This window comes from Osmia lignaria, unplaced genomic scaffold (genome assembly GCF_051020975.1).
Source record: "Osmia lignaria lignaria isolate PbOS001 unplaced genomic scaffold, iyOsmLign1 scaffold0030, whole genome shotgun sequence".
Lineage (NCBI taxonomy): Eukaryota > Metazoa > Arthropoda > Insecta > Hymenoptera > Megachilidae > Osmia > Osmia lignaria.
In genome coordinates this window covers 2,459,137-2,472,124 of record NW_027478171.1, presented here as the reverse complement: position 1 = coordinate 2,472,124, position 12,988 = coordinate 2,459,137, and positions in this window count along the sequence as shown.

Sequence of the window (12,988 nt, the reverse complement as noted above, 5' to 3'; positions counted from 1 at the left end):
AGCTTAGCTGTGCAGAAGAAGAACAACAAGAAGACGAAATATCTCGAAATATGTCCGTCAGGCCCCTTCCCTCGAGATAAATCTGCAAATATCTCGGAAACGAAGCGAGCTATGGCAAAATGTTAAGAGACCTTTTTTGTAGAGAATTTAGTTTCCTACTTTTTATGTTCTATGATATTTTTTGATCGGATGCGTAGTTCTCGAGATATATCAATATATTTAAAAGTTCCGAAGCCGCACCAACATTATAAAGATACAGAAACACCGTGGCCCCTTTCTCTGAGATAACTCTGCACTATTGCGAGCTGCAAACGCCACTTCCAGCTTAGCTGTGCAGAAGAAGAACAACAAGAAGAAGAAATATCCCGAAATATGTCCGTCAGGCCCCTTCCCTTGAGATAGATCTGCATATATCTCGGAAACGAAGCGAGCTATGGCAAAATGTTAAGAGACCTTTTTGGTAGAGAATGAAGTTTCCTACTTTTTATGTTCTATGATATTTTTTGATCAGATGCGTAGTTCTCGAGATATATCAAGATATTTAAAAGTTCCGAAGCCGCACCAACATAATAGAGATACAGAAACACCGTGGCCCCTTTCTTTGAGATAACTCTGCACTATTGCGAGCTGCAAATGCCACTTCCAGCTTAGCTGTGCAGAAGAAGACCAACAAGAAGAAGAAATATCTCGAAGTATGTCCGTCAGGCCCCTTCCCTTGAGATAAATCTGCAAATATCTCGGAAACGAAGCGAGCTATGGCAAAATGTTAAGAGACCTTATTTGTAGAGAATTAAGTTTCCTACTTTTTATGTTCTATGATATTATTTGATCAGATGCGTAGTTCTCGAGATATATCAAGATATTTAAAAGTTCCAAAGCCGCACCAACATAATAGAGATACAGAAACACCGTGGCCCCTATCTTTCAGATAACTCTGCACTATTGCGAGCTGGAAATGCCACTTCCTGTTTAGCTGTGCAGAAGAAGAACAACAAGAAGAAGAAATATCCCGAAATATGTCCGTCAGGCCCCTTCCCTTGAGATAAATCTGCATATATCTCGGAAACGAAGCGAGCTATGGCAAAATGTTAAGAGACCTTTTTGGTAGAGAATGAAGTTTCCTACTTTTTATGTTCTATGATATTTTTTGATCAGATGCGTAGTTCTCGAGATATATCAAGATATTTAAAAGTTCCGAAGCCGCACCAACATAATAGAGATACAGAAACACCGTGGCCCCTTTCTTTGAGATAACTCTGCGCTATTGCGAGCTGGAAATGCCACTTCCAGTTTAGCTGTGCAGAAGAAGAACAACAAGAAGAGGAAATATCTCGAAATATGTCCGTCAGGCCCCTTCCCTTGAGATATATCTGCAAATATCTCGGAAACGAAACGAGCTGTGGCAAAATGCTAAGAGACCTTTTTTGTAGAGAATTATGTTTCCTACAATTTATGTTCTATGATATTTTTTGATCAGAAGCGTAGTTTTCGAGATATATCGAGATATTTAAAAGATCCGAAGCTGCACCAACATAATAGAGATACAGAAACACCGTGGCCCCTTTCTTTGAGATAACTCTGCACTAGTGCGAGCCGCAAATGCCGCTTCCAGCTTAGCTGTGCAGAAGAAGAACAACAAGAAGAAGAAATATCTCGAAATATGTCCGTCAGGCCCCTTCCCTCGAGATAAATCTGCAAATATCTCGGAAACGAAGCGAGCTATGGCAAAATGTTAAGAGACCTTTTTTGTAGAGAATTAAGTTTCCTACTTTTTATGTTCTATGATATTTTTTGATCGGATGCGTAGTTCTCGAGATATATCAAGATATTTAAAAGTTCCGAAGCCGCACAAACATAATAGAGATACAGAAACACCGTGGCCCCTTTCTTTGAGATAACTCTGCACTATTGCGAGCTGCAAATGCCACTTCCAGCTTAGCTGTGCAGAAGAAGAACAACAAGAAGAAGAAATATCTGGAAATATGTCCGTCAGGCCCCTTCCCTTGAGATAAATCTGCAAATATCTCGGAAACGAAGCGAGCTACGGCAAAATGTTAAGAGACCTTTTTTGTAGAGAATTATATTTCCCACAATTTAGGTTCTATGATATTTTTTGATCAGAAGCGTAGTTTTCGAGATATATCGAGATATTTAAAAGATCCGAAGCCGCACCAACATGATAGAGATACAGAAACACCGTGGCCCCTTTCTTTGAGATAACTCTGCACCATTGCGAGCTGCAAATGCCACTTCCAGCTTAGCTGTGCAGAAGAAGACCAACAAGAAGAAGAAATATCTCGAAATATGTCCGTCAGGCCCCTTCCCTTGAGATAAATCTGCAAATATCTCGGAAACGAAGCGAGCTATGGCAAAATGTTAAGAGACCTTATTTGTAGAGAATTAAGTTTCCTACTTTTTATGTTCTATGATATTTTTTGATCGGATGCGTAGTTCTCGAGATATATCAAGATATTTAAAAGTTCCGAAGCCGCACCAACATAATAGAGATACAGAAACACCGTGGCCCCTTTCTTTGAGATAACTCTGCACTATTGCGAGCTGCAAATGCCACTTCCAGCTTAGCTGTGCAGAAGAAGAACAACAAGAAGAAGAAATATCTGGAAATATGTCCGTCAGGCCCCTTCCCTTGAGATAAATCTGCAAATATCTCGGAAACGAAGCGAGCTACGGCAAAATGTTAAGAGACCTTTTTTGTAGAGAATTATATTTCCCACAATTTAGGTTCTATGATATTTTTTTATCAGAAGCGTAGTTTTCGAGATATATCGAGATATTTAAAAGTTCCGAAGCCGCACCAACATAATAGAGATACAGAAACACCGTGGCCCCTTTCTTTCAGATAACTCTGCACTATTGCGAGCTGGAAATGCCACTTCCTGTTTAGCTGTGCAGAAGAAGAACAACAAGAAGAAGAAATATCCCGAAATATGTCCGTCAGGCCCCTTCCCTTGAGATAGATCTGCATATATCTCGGAAACGAAGCGAGCTATGGCAAAATGTTAAGAGACCTTTTTGGTGGAGAATGAAGTTTCCTACTTTTTATGTTCTATGATATTTTTTGATCAGATGCGTAGTTCTCGAGATATATCAAGATATTTAAAAGTTCCGAAGCCGCACCAACATAATAGAGATACAGAAACACCGTGGCCCCTTTCTTTCAGATAACTCTGCACTATTGCGAGCTGCAAATGCCACTTCCAGCTTAGCTGTGCAGAAGAAGAACAACAAGAAGAAGAAATATCTGGAAATATGTCCGTCAGGCCCCTTCCCTTGAGATAAATCTGCAAATATCTCGGAAACGAAGCGAGCTACGGCAAAATGTTAAGAGACCTTTTTTGTAGAGAATTATATTTCCCACAATTTAGGTTCTATGATATTTTTTGATCAGAAGCGTAGTTTTCGAGATATATCGAGATATTTAAAAGATCCGAAGCCGCACCAACATAATAGAGATACAGAAACACCGTGGCCCCTTTCTTTGAGATAACTCTGCACCATTGCGAGCTGCAAATGCCACTTCCAGCTTAGCTGTGCAGAAGAAGAACAACAAGAAGAAGAAATATCCCGAAATATGTCCGTCAGGCCCCTTCCCTTGAGATGAATCTGCATATATCTCGGAAACGAAGCGAGCTATGGCAAAATGTTAAGAGACCTTTTTGGTAGAGAATGAAGTTTCCTACTTTTTATGTTCTATGATATTTTTTGATCAGATGCGTAGTTCTCGAGATATATCAAGATATTTAAAAGTTCCGAAGCCGCACCAACATAATAGAGATACAGAAACACCGTGGCCCCTTTCTTTGAGATAACTCTGCACTATTGCGAGCTGCAAATGCCACTTCCAGCTTAGCTGTGCAGAAGAAGAACAACAAGAAGAAGAAATATCTGGAAATATGTCCGTCAGGCCCCTTCCCTTGAGATAAATCTGCAAATATCTCGGAAACGAAGCGAGCTACGGCAAAATGTTAAGAGACCTTTTTTGTAGAGAATTATATTTCCCACAATTTAGGTTCTATGATATTTTTTTATCAGAAGCGTAGTTTTCGAGATATATCGAGATATTTAAAAGTTCCGAAGCCGCACCAACATAATAGAGATACAGAAACACCGTGGCCCCTTTCTTTCAGATAACTCTGCACTATTGCGAGCTGGAAATGCCACTTCCTGTTTAGCTGTGCAGAAGAAGAACAACAAGAAGAAGAAATATCCCGAAATATGTCCGTCAGGCCCCTTCCCTTGAGATAGATCTGCATATATCTCGGAAACGAAGCGAGCTATGGCAAAATGTTAAGAGACCTTTTTGGTAGAGAATGAAGTTTCCTACTTTTTATGTTCTATGATATTTTTTGATCAGATGCGTAGTTCTCGAGATATATCAAGATATTTAAAAGTTCCGAAGCCGCACCAACATAATAGAGATACAGAAACACCGTGGCCCCTTTCTTTCAGATAACTCTGCACTATTGCGAGCTGCAAATGCCACTTCCAGCTTAGCTGTGCAGAAGAAGAACAACAAGAAGAAGAAATATCTGGAAATATGTCCGTCAGGCCCCTTCCCTTGAGATAAATCTGCAAATATCTCGGAAACGAAGCGAGCTACGGCAAAATGTTAAGAGACCTTTTTTGTAGAGGATTATATTTCCCACAATTTAGGTTCTATGATATTTTTTGATCAGAAGCGTAGTTTTCGAGATATATCGAGATATTTAAAAGATCCGAAGCCGCACCAACATAATAGAGATACAGAAACACCGTGGCCCCTTTCTTTGAGATAACTCTGCACCATTGCGAGCTGCAAATGCCACTTCCAGCTTAGCTGTGCAGAAGAAGACCAACAAGAAGAAGAAATATCTCGAAATATGTCCGTCAGGCCCCTTCCCTTGAGATAAATCTGCAAATATCTCGGAAACGAAGCGAGCTATGGCAAAATGTTAAGAGACCTTATTTGTAGAGAATTAAGTTTCCTACTTTTTATGTTCTATGATATTATTTGATCAGATGCGTAGTTCTCGAGATATATCAAGATATTTAAAAGTTCCAAAGCCGCACCAACATAATAGAGATACAGAAACACCGTGGCCCCTTTCTTTCAGATAACTCTGCACTATTGCGAGCTGGAAATGCCACTTCCTGTTTAGCTGTGCAGAAGAAGAACAACAAGAAGAAGAAATATCCCGAAATATGTCCGTCAGGCCCCTTCCCTTGAGATAAATCTGCATATATCTCGGAAACGAAGCGAGCTATGGCAAAATGTTAAGAGACCTTTTTGGTAGAGAATGAAGTTTCCTACTTTTTATGTTCTATGATATTTTTTGATCAGATGCGTAGTTCTCGAGATATATCAAGATATTTAAAAGTTCCGAAGCCGCACCAACATAATAGAGATACAGAAACACCGTGGCCCCTTTCTTTGAGATAACTCTGCACTATTGCGAGCTGCAAATGCCACTTCCAGCTTAGCTGTGCAGAAGAAGAACAACAAGAAGAAGAAATATCCCGAAATATGTCCGTCAGGCCCCTTCCCTTGAGATGAATCTGCATATATCTCGGAAACGAAGCGAGCTATGGCAAAATGTTAAGAGACCTTTTTGGTAGAGAATGAAGTTTCCTACTTTTTATGTTCTATGATATTTTTTGATCAGATGCGTAGTTCTCGAGATATATCAAGATATTTAAAAGTTCCGAAGCCGCACCAACATAATAGAGATACAGAAACACCGTGGCCCCTTTCTTTGAGATAACTCTGCGCTATTGCGAGCTGGAAATGCCACTTCCAGTTTAGCTGTGCAGAAGAAGAACAACAAGAAGAGGAAATATCTCGAAATATGTCCGTCAGGCCCCTTCCCTTGAGATATATCTGCAAATATCTCGGAAACGAAACGAGCTATGGCAAAATGTTAAGAGACCTTTTTTGTAGAGAATTATGTTTCCTACAATTTATGTTCTATGATATTTTTTGATCAGAAGCGTAGTTTTCGAGATATATCGAGATATTTAAAAGATCCGAAGCTGCACCAACATAATAGAGATACAGAAACACCGTGGCCCCTTTCTTTGAGATAACTCTGCACTAGTGCGAGCCGCAAATGCCGCTTCCAGCTTAGCTGTGCAGAAGAAGAACAACAAGAAGAAGAAATATCTCGAAATATGTCCGTCAGGCCCCTTCCCTCTAGATAAATCTGCAAATATCTCGGAAACGAAGCGAGCTATGGCAAAATGTTAAGAGACCTTTTTTGTAGAGAATTAAGTTTCCTACTTTTTATGTTCTATGATATTTTTTGATCGGATGCGTAGTTCTCGAGATATATCAAGATATTTAAAAGTTCCGAAGCCGCACCAACATAATAGAGATACAGAAACACCGTGGCCCCTTTCTTTGAGATAACTCTGCACTATTGCGAGCTGGAAATGCCACTTTCAGCTTAGCTGTGCAGAAGAAGAACAACAAGAAGAAGAAATATCTGGAAATATGTCCGTCAGGCCCCTTCCCTTGAGATAAATCTGCAAATATCTCGGAAACGAAGCGAGCTACGGCAAAATGTTAAGAGACCTTTTTTGTAGAGAATTATATTTCCCACAATTTAGGTTCTATGATATTTTTTGATCAGAAGCGTAGTTTTCGAGATATATCGAGATATTTAAAAGATCCGAAGCCGCACCAACATAATAGAGATACAGAAACACCGTGGCCCCTTTCTTTGAGATAACTCTGCACCATTGCGAGCTGCAAATGCCACTTCCAGCTTAGCTGTGCAGAAGAAGAACAACAAGAAGAAGAAGTATCCCGAAATATGTCCGTCAGGCCCCTTCCCTTGAGATAAATCTGCAAATATCTCGGAAACGAAGCGAGCTATGGCAAAATGTTAAGAGACCTTTTTGGTAGAGAATGAAGTTTCCTACTTTTTATGTTCTATGATATTTTTTGATCAGATGCGTAGTTCTCGAGATATATCAAGATATTTAAAAGTTCCGAAGCCGCACCAACATAATAGAGATACAGAAACACCGTGGCCCCTTTCTTTGAGATAACTCTGCACTATTGCGAGCTGCAAATGCCACTTCCAGCTTAGCTGTGCAGAAGAAGAACAACAAGAAGAAGAAATATCTCGAAATATGTCCGTCAGGCCCCTTCCCTTGAGATAAATCTGCAAATATCTCGGAAACGAAGCGAGCTATGGCAAAATGTTAAGAGACCTTTTTTGTAGAGAATGAAGTTTCCTACTTTTTATGTTCTATGATATTTTTTGATCAGATGCGTAGTTCTCGAGATATATCAAGATATTTAAAAGTTCCGAAGCCGCACCAACATAATAGAGATACAGAAACACCGTGGCCCCTTTCTTTGAGATAACTCTGCACTATTGCGAGCTGCAAATGCCACTTCCAGCTTAGCTGTGCAGAAGAAGACCAACAAGAAGAAGAAATATCTCGAAATATGTCCGTCAGGCCCCTTCCCTTGAGATAAATCTGCAAATATCTCGGAAACGAAGCGAGCTATGGCAAAATGTTAAGAGACCTTATTTGTAGAGAATTAAGTTTCCTACTTTTTATGTTCTATGATATTATTTGATCAGATGCGTAGTTCTCGAGATATATCAAGATATTTAAAAGTTCCGAAGCCGCACCAACATAATAGAGATACAGAAACACCGTGGCCCCTTTCTTTCAGATAACTCTGCACTATTGCGAGCTGGAAATGCCACTTCCAGTTTAGCTGTGCAGAAGAAGAACAACAAGAAGAAGAATTATCCCGAAATATGTCCGTCAGGCCCCTTCCCTTGAGATAAATCTGCATATATCTCGGAAACGAAGCGAGCTATGGCAAAATGTTAAGAGACCTTTTTGGTAGAGAATGAAGTTTCCTACTTTTTATGTTCTATGATATTTTTTGATCAGATGCGTAGTTCTCGAGATATATCAAGATATTTAAAAGTTCCGAAGCCGCACCAACATAATAGAGATACAGAAACACCGTGGCCCCTTTCTTTGAGATAACTCTGCACTATTGCGAGCTGCAAATGCCACTTCCAGCTTAGCTGTGCAGAAGAAGAACAACAAGAAGAAGAAATATCCCGAAATATGTCCGTCAGGCCCCTTTCCTTGAGATGAATCTGCATATATCTCGGAAACGAAGCGAGCTATGGCAAAATGTTAAGAGACCTTTTTGGTAGAGAATGAAGTTTCCTACTTTTTATGTTCTATGATATTTTTTGATCAGATGCGTAGTTCTCGAGATATATCAAGATATTTAAAAGTTCCGAAGCCGCACCAACATAATAGAGATACAGAAACACCGTGGCCCCTTTCTTTGAGATAACTCTGCGCTATTGCGAGCTGGAAATGCCACTTCCAGTTTAGCTGTGCAGAAGAAGAACAACAAGAAGAGGAAATATCTCGAAATATGTCCGTCAGGCCCCTTCCCTTGAGATATATCTGCAAATATCTCGGAAACGAAACGAGCTATGGCAAAATGTTAAGAGACCTTTTTTGTAGAGAATTATGTTTCCTACAATTTATGTTCTATGATATTTTTTGATCAGAAGCGTAGTTTTCGAGATATATCGAGATATTTAAAAGATCCGAAGCTGCACCAACATAATAGAGATACAGAAACACCGTGGCCCCTTTCTTTGAGATAACTCTGCACTAGTGCGAGCCGCAAATGCCGCTTCCAGCTTAGCTGTGCAGAAGAAGAACAACAAGAAGAAGAAATATCTCGAAATATGTCCGTCAGGCCCCTTCCCTCTAGATAAATCTGCAAATATCTCGGAAACGAAGCGAGCTATGGCAAAATGTTAAGAGACCTTTTTTGTAGAGAATTAAGTTTCCTACTTTTTATGTTCTATGATATTTTTTGATCGGATGCGTAGTTCTCGAGATATATCAAGATATTTAAAAGTTCCGAAGCCGCACCAACATAATAGAGATACAGAAACACCGTGGCCCCTTTCTTTGAGATAACTCTGCACTATTGCGAGCTGCAAATGCCACTTTCAGCTTAGCTGTGCAGAAGAAGAACAACAAGAAGAAGAAATATCTGGAAATATGTCCGTCAGGCCCCTTCCCTTGAGATAAATCTGCAAATATCTCGGAAACGAAGCGAGCTACGGCAAAATGTTAAGAGACCTTTTTTGTAGAGAATTATATTTTCCACAATTTAGGTTCTATGATATTTTTTGATCAGAAGCGTAGTTTTCGAGATATATCGAGATATTTAAAAGATCCGAAGCCGCACCAACATAATAGAGATACAGAAACACCGTGGCCCCTTTCTTTGAGATAACTCTGCACCATTGCGAGCTGCAAATGCCACTTCCAGCTTAGCTGTGCAGAAGAAGACCAACAAGAAGAAGAAATATCTCGAAATATGTCCGTCAGGCCCCTTCCCTTGAGATAAATCTGCAAATATCTCGGAAACGAAGCGAGCTATGGCAAAATGTTAAGAGACCTTATTTGTAGAGAATTAAGTTTCCTACTTTTTATGTTCTATGATATTATTTGATCAGATGCGTAGTTCTCGAGATATATCAAGATATTTAAAAGTTCCGAAGCCGCACCAACATAATAGAGATACAGAAACACCGTGGCCCCTTTCTTTCAGATAACTCTGCACTATTGCGACCTGGAAATGCCACTTCCTGTTTAGCTGTGCAGAAGAAGAACAACAAGAAGAAGAAGTATCCCGAAATATGTCCGTCAGGCCCCTTCCCTTGAGATAGATCTCCATATATATCGGAAACGAAGCGAGCTATGGCAAAATGTTAAGAGACCTTTTTGGTAGAGAATGAAGTTTCCTACTTTTTATGTTCTATGATATTTTTTGATCAGATGCGTAGTTCTCGAGATATATCAAGATATTTAAAAGTTCCGAAGCCGCACCAACATAATAGAGATACAGAAACACCGTGGCCCCTTTCTTTGAGATAACTCTGCACTATTGCGAGCTGCAAATGCCACTTCCAGCTTAGCTGTGCAGAAGAAGAACAACAAGAAGAAGAAATATCTCGAAATATGTCCGTCAGGCCCCTTCCCTTGAGATAAATCTGCAAATATCTCGGGAACGAAGCGAGCTATGGCAAAATGTTAAGAGACCTTTTTTGTAGAGAATGAAGTTTCCTACTTTTTATGTTCTATGATATTTTTTGATCAGATGCGTAGTTCTCGAGATATATCAAGATATTTAAAAGTTCCGAAGCCGCACCAACATAATAGAGATACAGAAACACCGTAGCCCCTTTCTTTGAGATAACTCTGCACTATTGCGAGCTGCAAATGCCACTTCCAGCTTAGCTGTGCAGAAGAAGACCAACAAGAAGAAGAAATATCTCGAAATATGTCCGTCAGGCCCCTTCCCTTGAGATAAATCTGCAAATATCTCGGAAACGAAGCGAGCTATGGCAAAATGTTAAGAGACCTTATTTGTAGAGAATTAAGTTTCCTACTTTTTATGTTCTATGATATTATTTGATCAGATGCGTAGTTCTCGAGATATATCAAGATATTTAAAAGTTCCGAAGCCGCACCAACATAATAGAGATACAGAAACACCGTGGCCCCTTTCTTTCAGATAACTCTGCACTATTGCGAGCTGGAAATGCCACTTCCAGTTTAGCTGTGCAGAAGAAGAACAACAAGAAGAAGAATTATCCCGAAATATGTCCGTCAGGCCCCTTCCCTTGAGATAAATCTGCATATATCTCGGAAACGAAGCGAGCTATGGCAAAATGTTAAGAGACCTTTTTGGTAGAGAATGAAGTTTCCTACTTTTTATGTTCTATGATATTTTTTGATCAGATGCGTAGTTCTCGAGATATATCAAGATATTTAAAAGTTCCGAAGCCGCACCAACATAATAGAGATACAGAAACACCGTGGCCCCTTTCTTTGAGATAAGTCTGCACTATTGCGAGCTGCAAATGCCACTTCCAGCTTAGCTGTGCAGAAGAAGAACAACAAGAAGAAGAAATATCCCGAAATATGTCCGTCAGGCCCCTTCCCTTGAGATGAATCTGCATATATCTCGGAAACGAAGCGAGCTATGGCAAAATGTTAAGAGACCTTTTTGGTAGAGAATGAAGTTTCCTACTTTTTATGTTCTATGATATTTTTTGATCAGATGCGTAGTTCTCGAGATATATCAAGATATTTAAAAGTTCCGAAGCCGCACCAACATAATAGAGATACAGAAACACCGTGGCCCCTTTCTTTGAGATAACTCTGCGCTATTGCGAGCTGGAAATGCCACTTCCAGTTTAGCTGTGCAGAAGAAGAACAACAAGAAGAGGAAATATCTCGAAATATGTCCGTCAGGCCCCTTCCCTTGAGATATATCTGCAAATATCTCGGAAACGAAACGAGCTATGGCAAAATGTTAAGAGACCTTTTTTGTAGAGAATTATGTTTCCTACAATTTATGTTCTATGATATTTTTTGATCAGAAGCGTAGTTTTCGAGATATATCGAGATATTTAATAGATCCGAAGCTGCACCAACATAATAGAGATACAGAAACACCGTGGCCCCTTTCTTTGAGATAACTCTGCACTAGTGCGAGCCGCAAATGCCGCTTCCAGCTTAGCTGTGCAGAAGAAGAACAACAAGAAGAAGAAATATCTGGAAATATGTCCGTCAGGCCCCTTCCCTTGAGATAAATCTGCAAATATCTCGGAAACGAAGCGAGCTACGGCAAAATGTTAAGAGACCTTTTTTGTAGAGAATTATATTTCCCACAATTTAGGTTCTATGATATTTTTTGATCCGAAGCGTAGTTTTCGAGATATATCGAGATATTTAAAAGATCCGAAGCCGCACCAACATAATAGAGATACAGAAACACCGTGGCCCCTTTCTTTGAGATAACTCTGCACCATTGCGAGCTGCAAATGCCACTTCCAGCTTAGCTGTGCAGAAGAAGACCAACAAGAAGAAGAAATATCTCGAAATATGTCCGTCAGGCCCCTTCCCTTGAGATAAATCTGCAAATATCTCGGAAACGAAGCGAGCTATGGCAAAATGTTAAGAGACCTTATTTGTAGAGAATTAAGTTTCCTACTTTTTATGTTCTATGATATTATTTGATCAGATGCGTAGTTCTCGAGATATATCAAGATATTTAAAAGTTCCGAAGCCGCACCAACATAATAGAGATACAGAAACACCGTGGCCCCTTTCTTTCAGATAACTCTGCACTATTGCGAGCTGGAAATGCCACTTCCTGTTTAGCTGTGCAGAAGAAGAACAACAAGAAGAAGAAGTATCCCGAAGTATGTCCGTCAGGCCCCTTCCCTTGAGATAGATCTGCATATATATCGGAAACGAAGCGAGCTATGGCAAAATGTTAAGAGACCTTTTTGGTAGAGAATGAAGTTTCCTACTTTTTATGTTCTATGATATTTTTTGATCAGATGCGTAGTTCTCGAGATATATCAAGATATTTAAAAGTTCCGAAGCCGCACCAACATAATAGAGATACAGAAACACCGTGGCCCCTTTCTTTGAGATAACTCTGCACTATTGCGAGCTGCAAATGCCACTTCCAGCTTAGCTGTGCAGAAGAAGAACAACAAGAAGAAGAAATATCTCGAAATATGTCCGTCAGGCCCCTTCCCTTGAGATAAATCTGCAAATATCTCGGAAACGAAGCGAGCTATGGCAAAATGTTAAGAGACCTTTTTTGTAGAGAATGAAGTTTCCTACTTTTTATGTTCTATGATATTTTTTGATCAGATGCGTAGTTCTCGAGATATATCAAGATATTTAAAAGTTCCGAAGCCGCACCAACATAATAGAGATACAGAAACACCGTGGCCCCTTTCTTTGAGATAACTCTGCACTATTGCGAGCTGCAAATGCCACTTCCAGCTTAGCTGTGCAGAAGAAGACCAACAAGAAGAAGAAATATCTCGAAATATGTCCGTCAGGCCCCTTCCCTTGAGATAAATCTGCAAATATCTCGGAAACGAAGCGA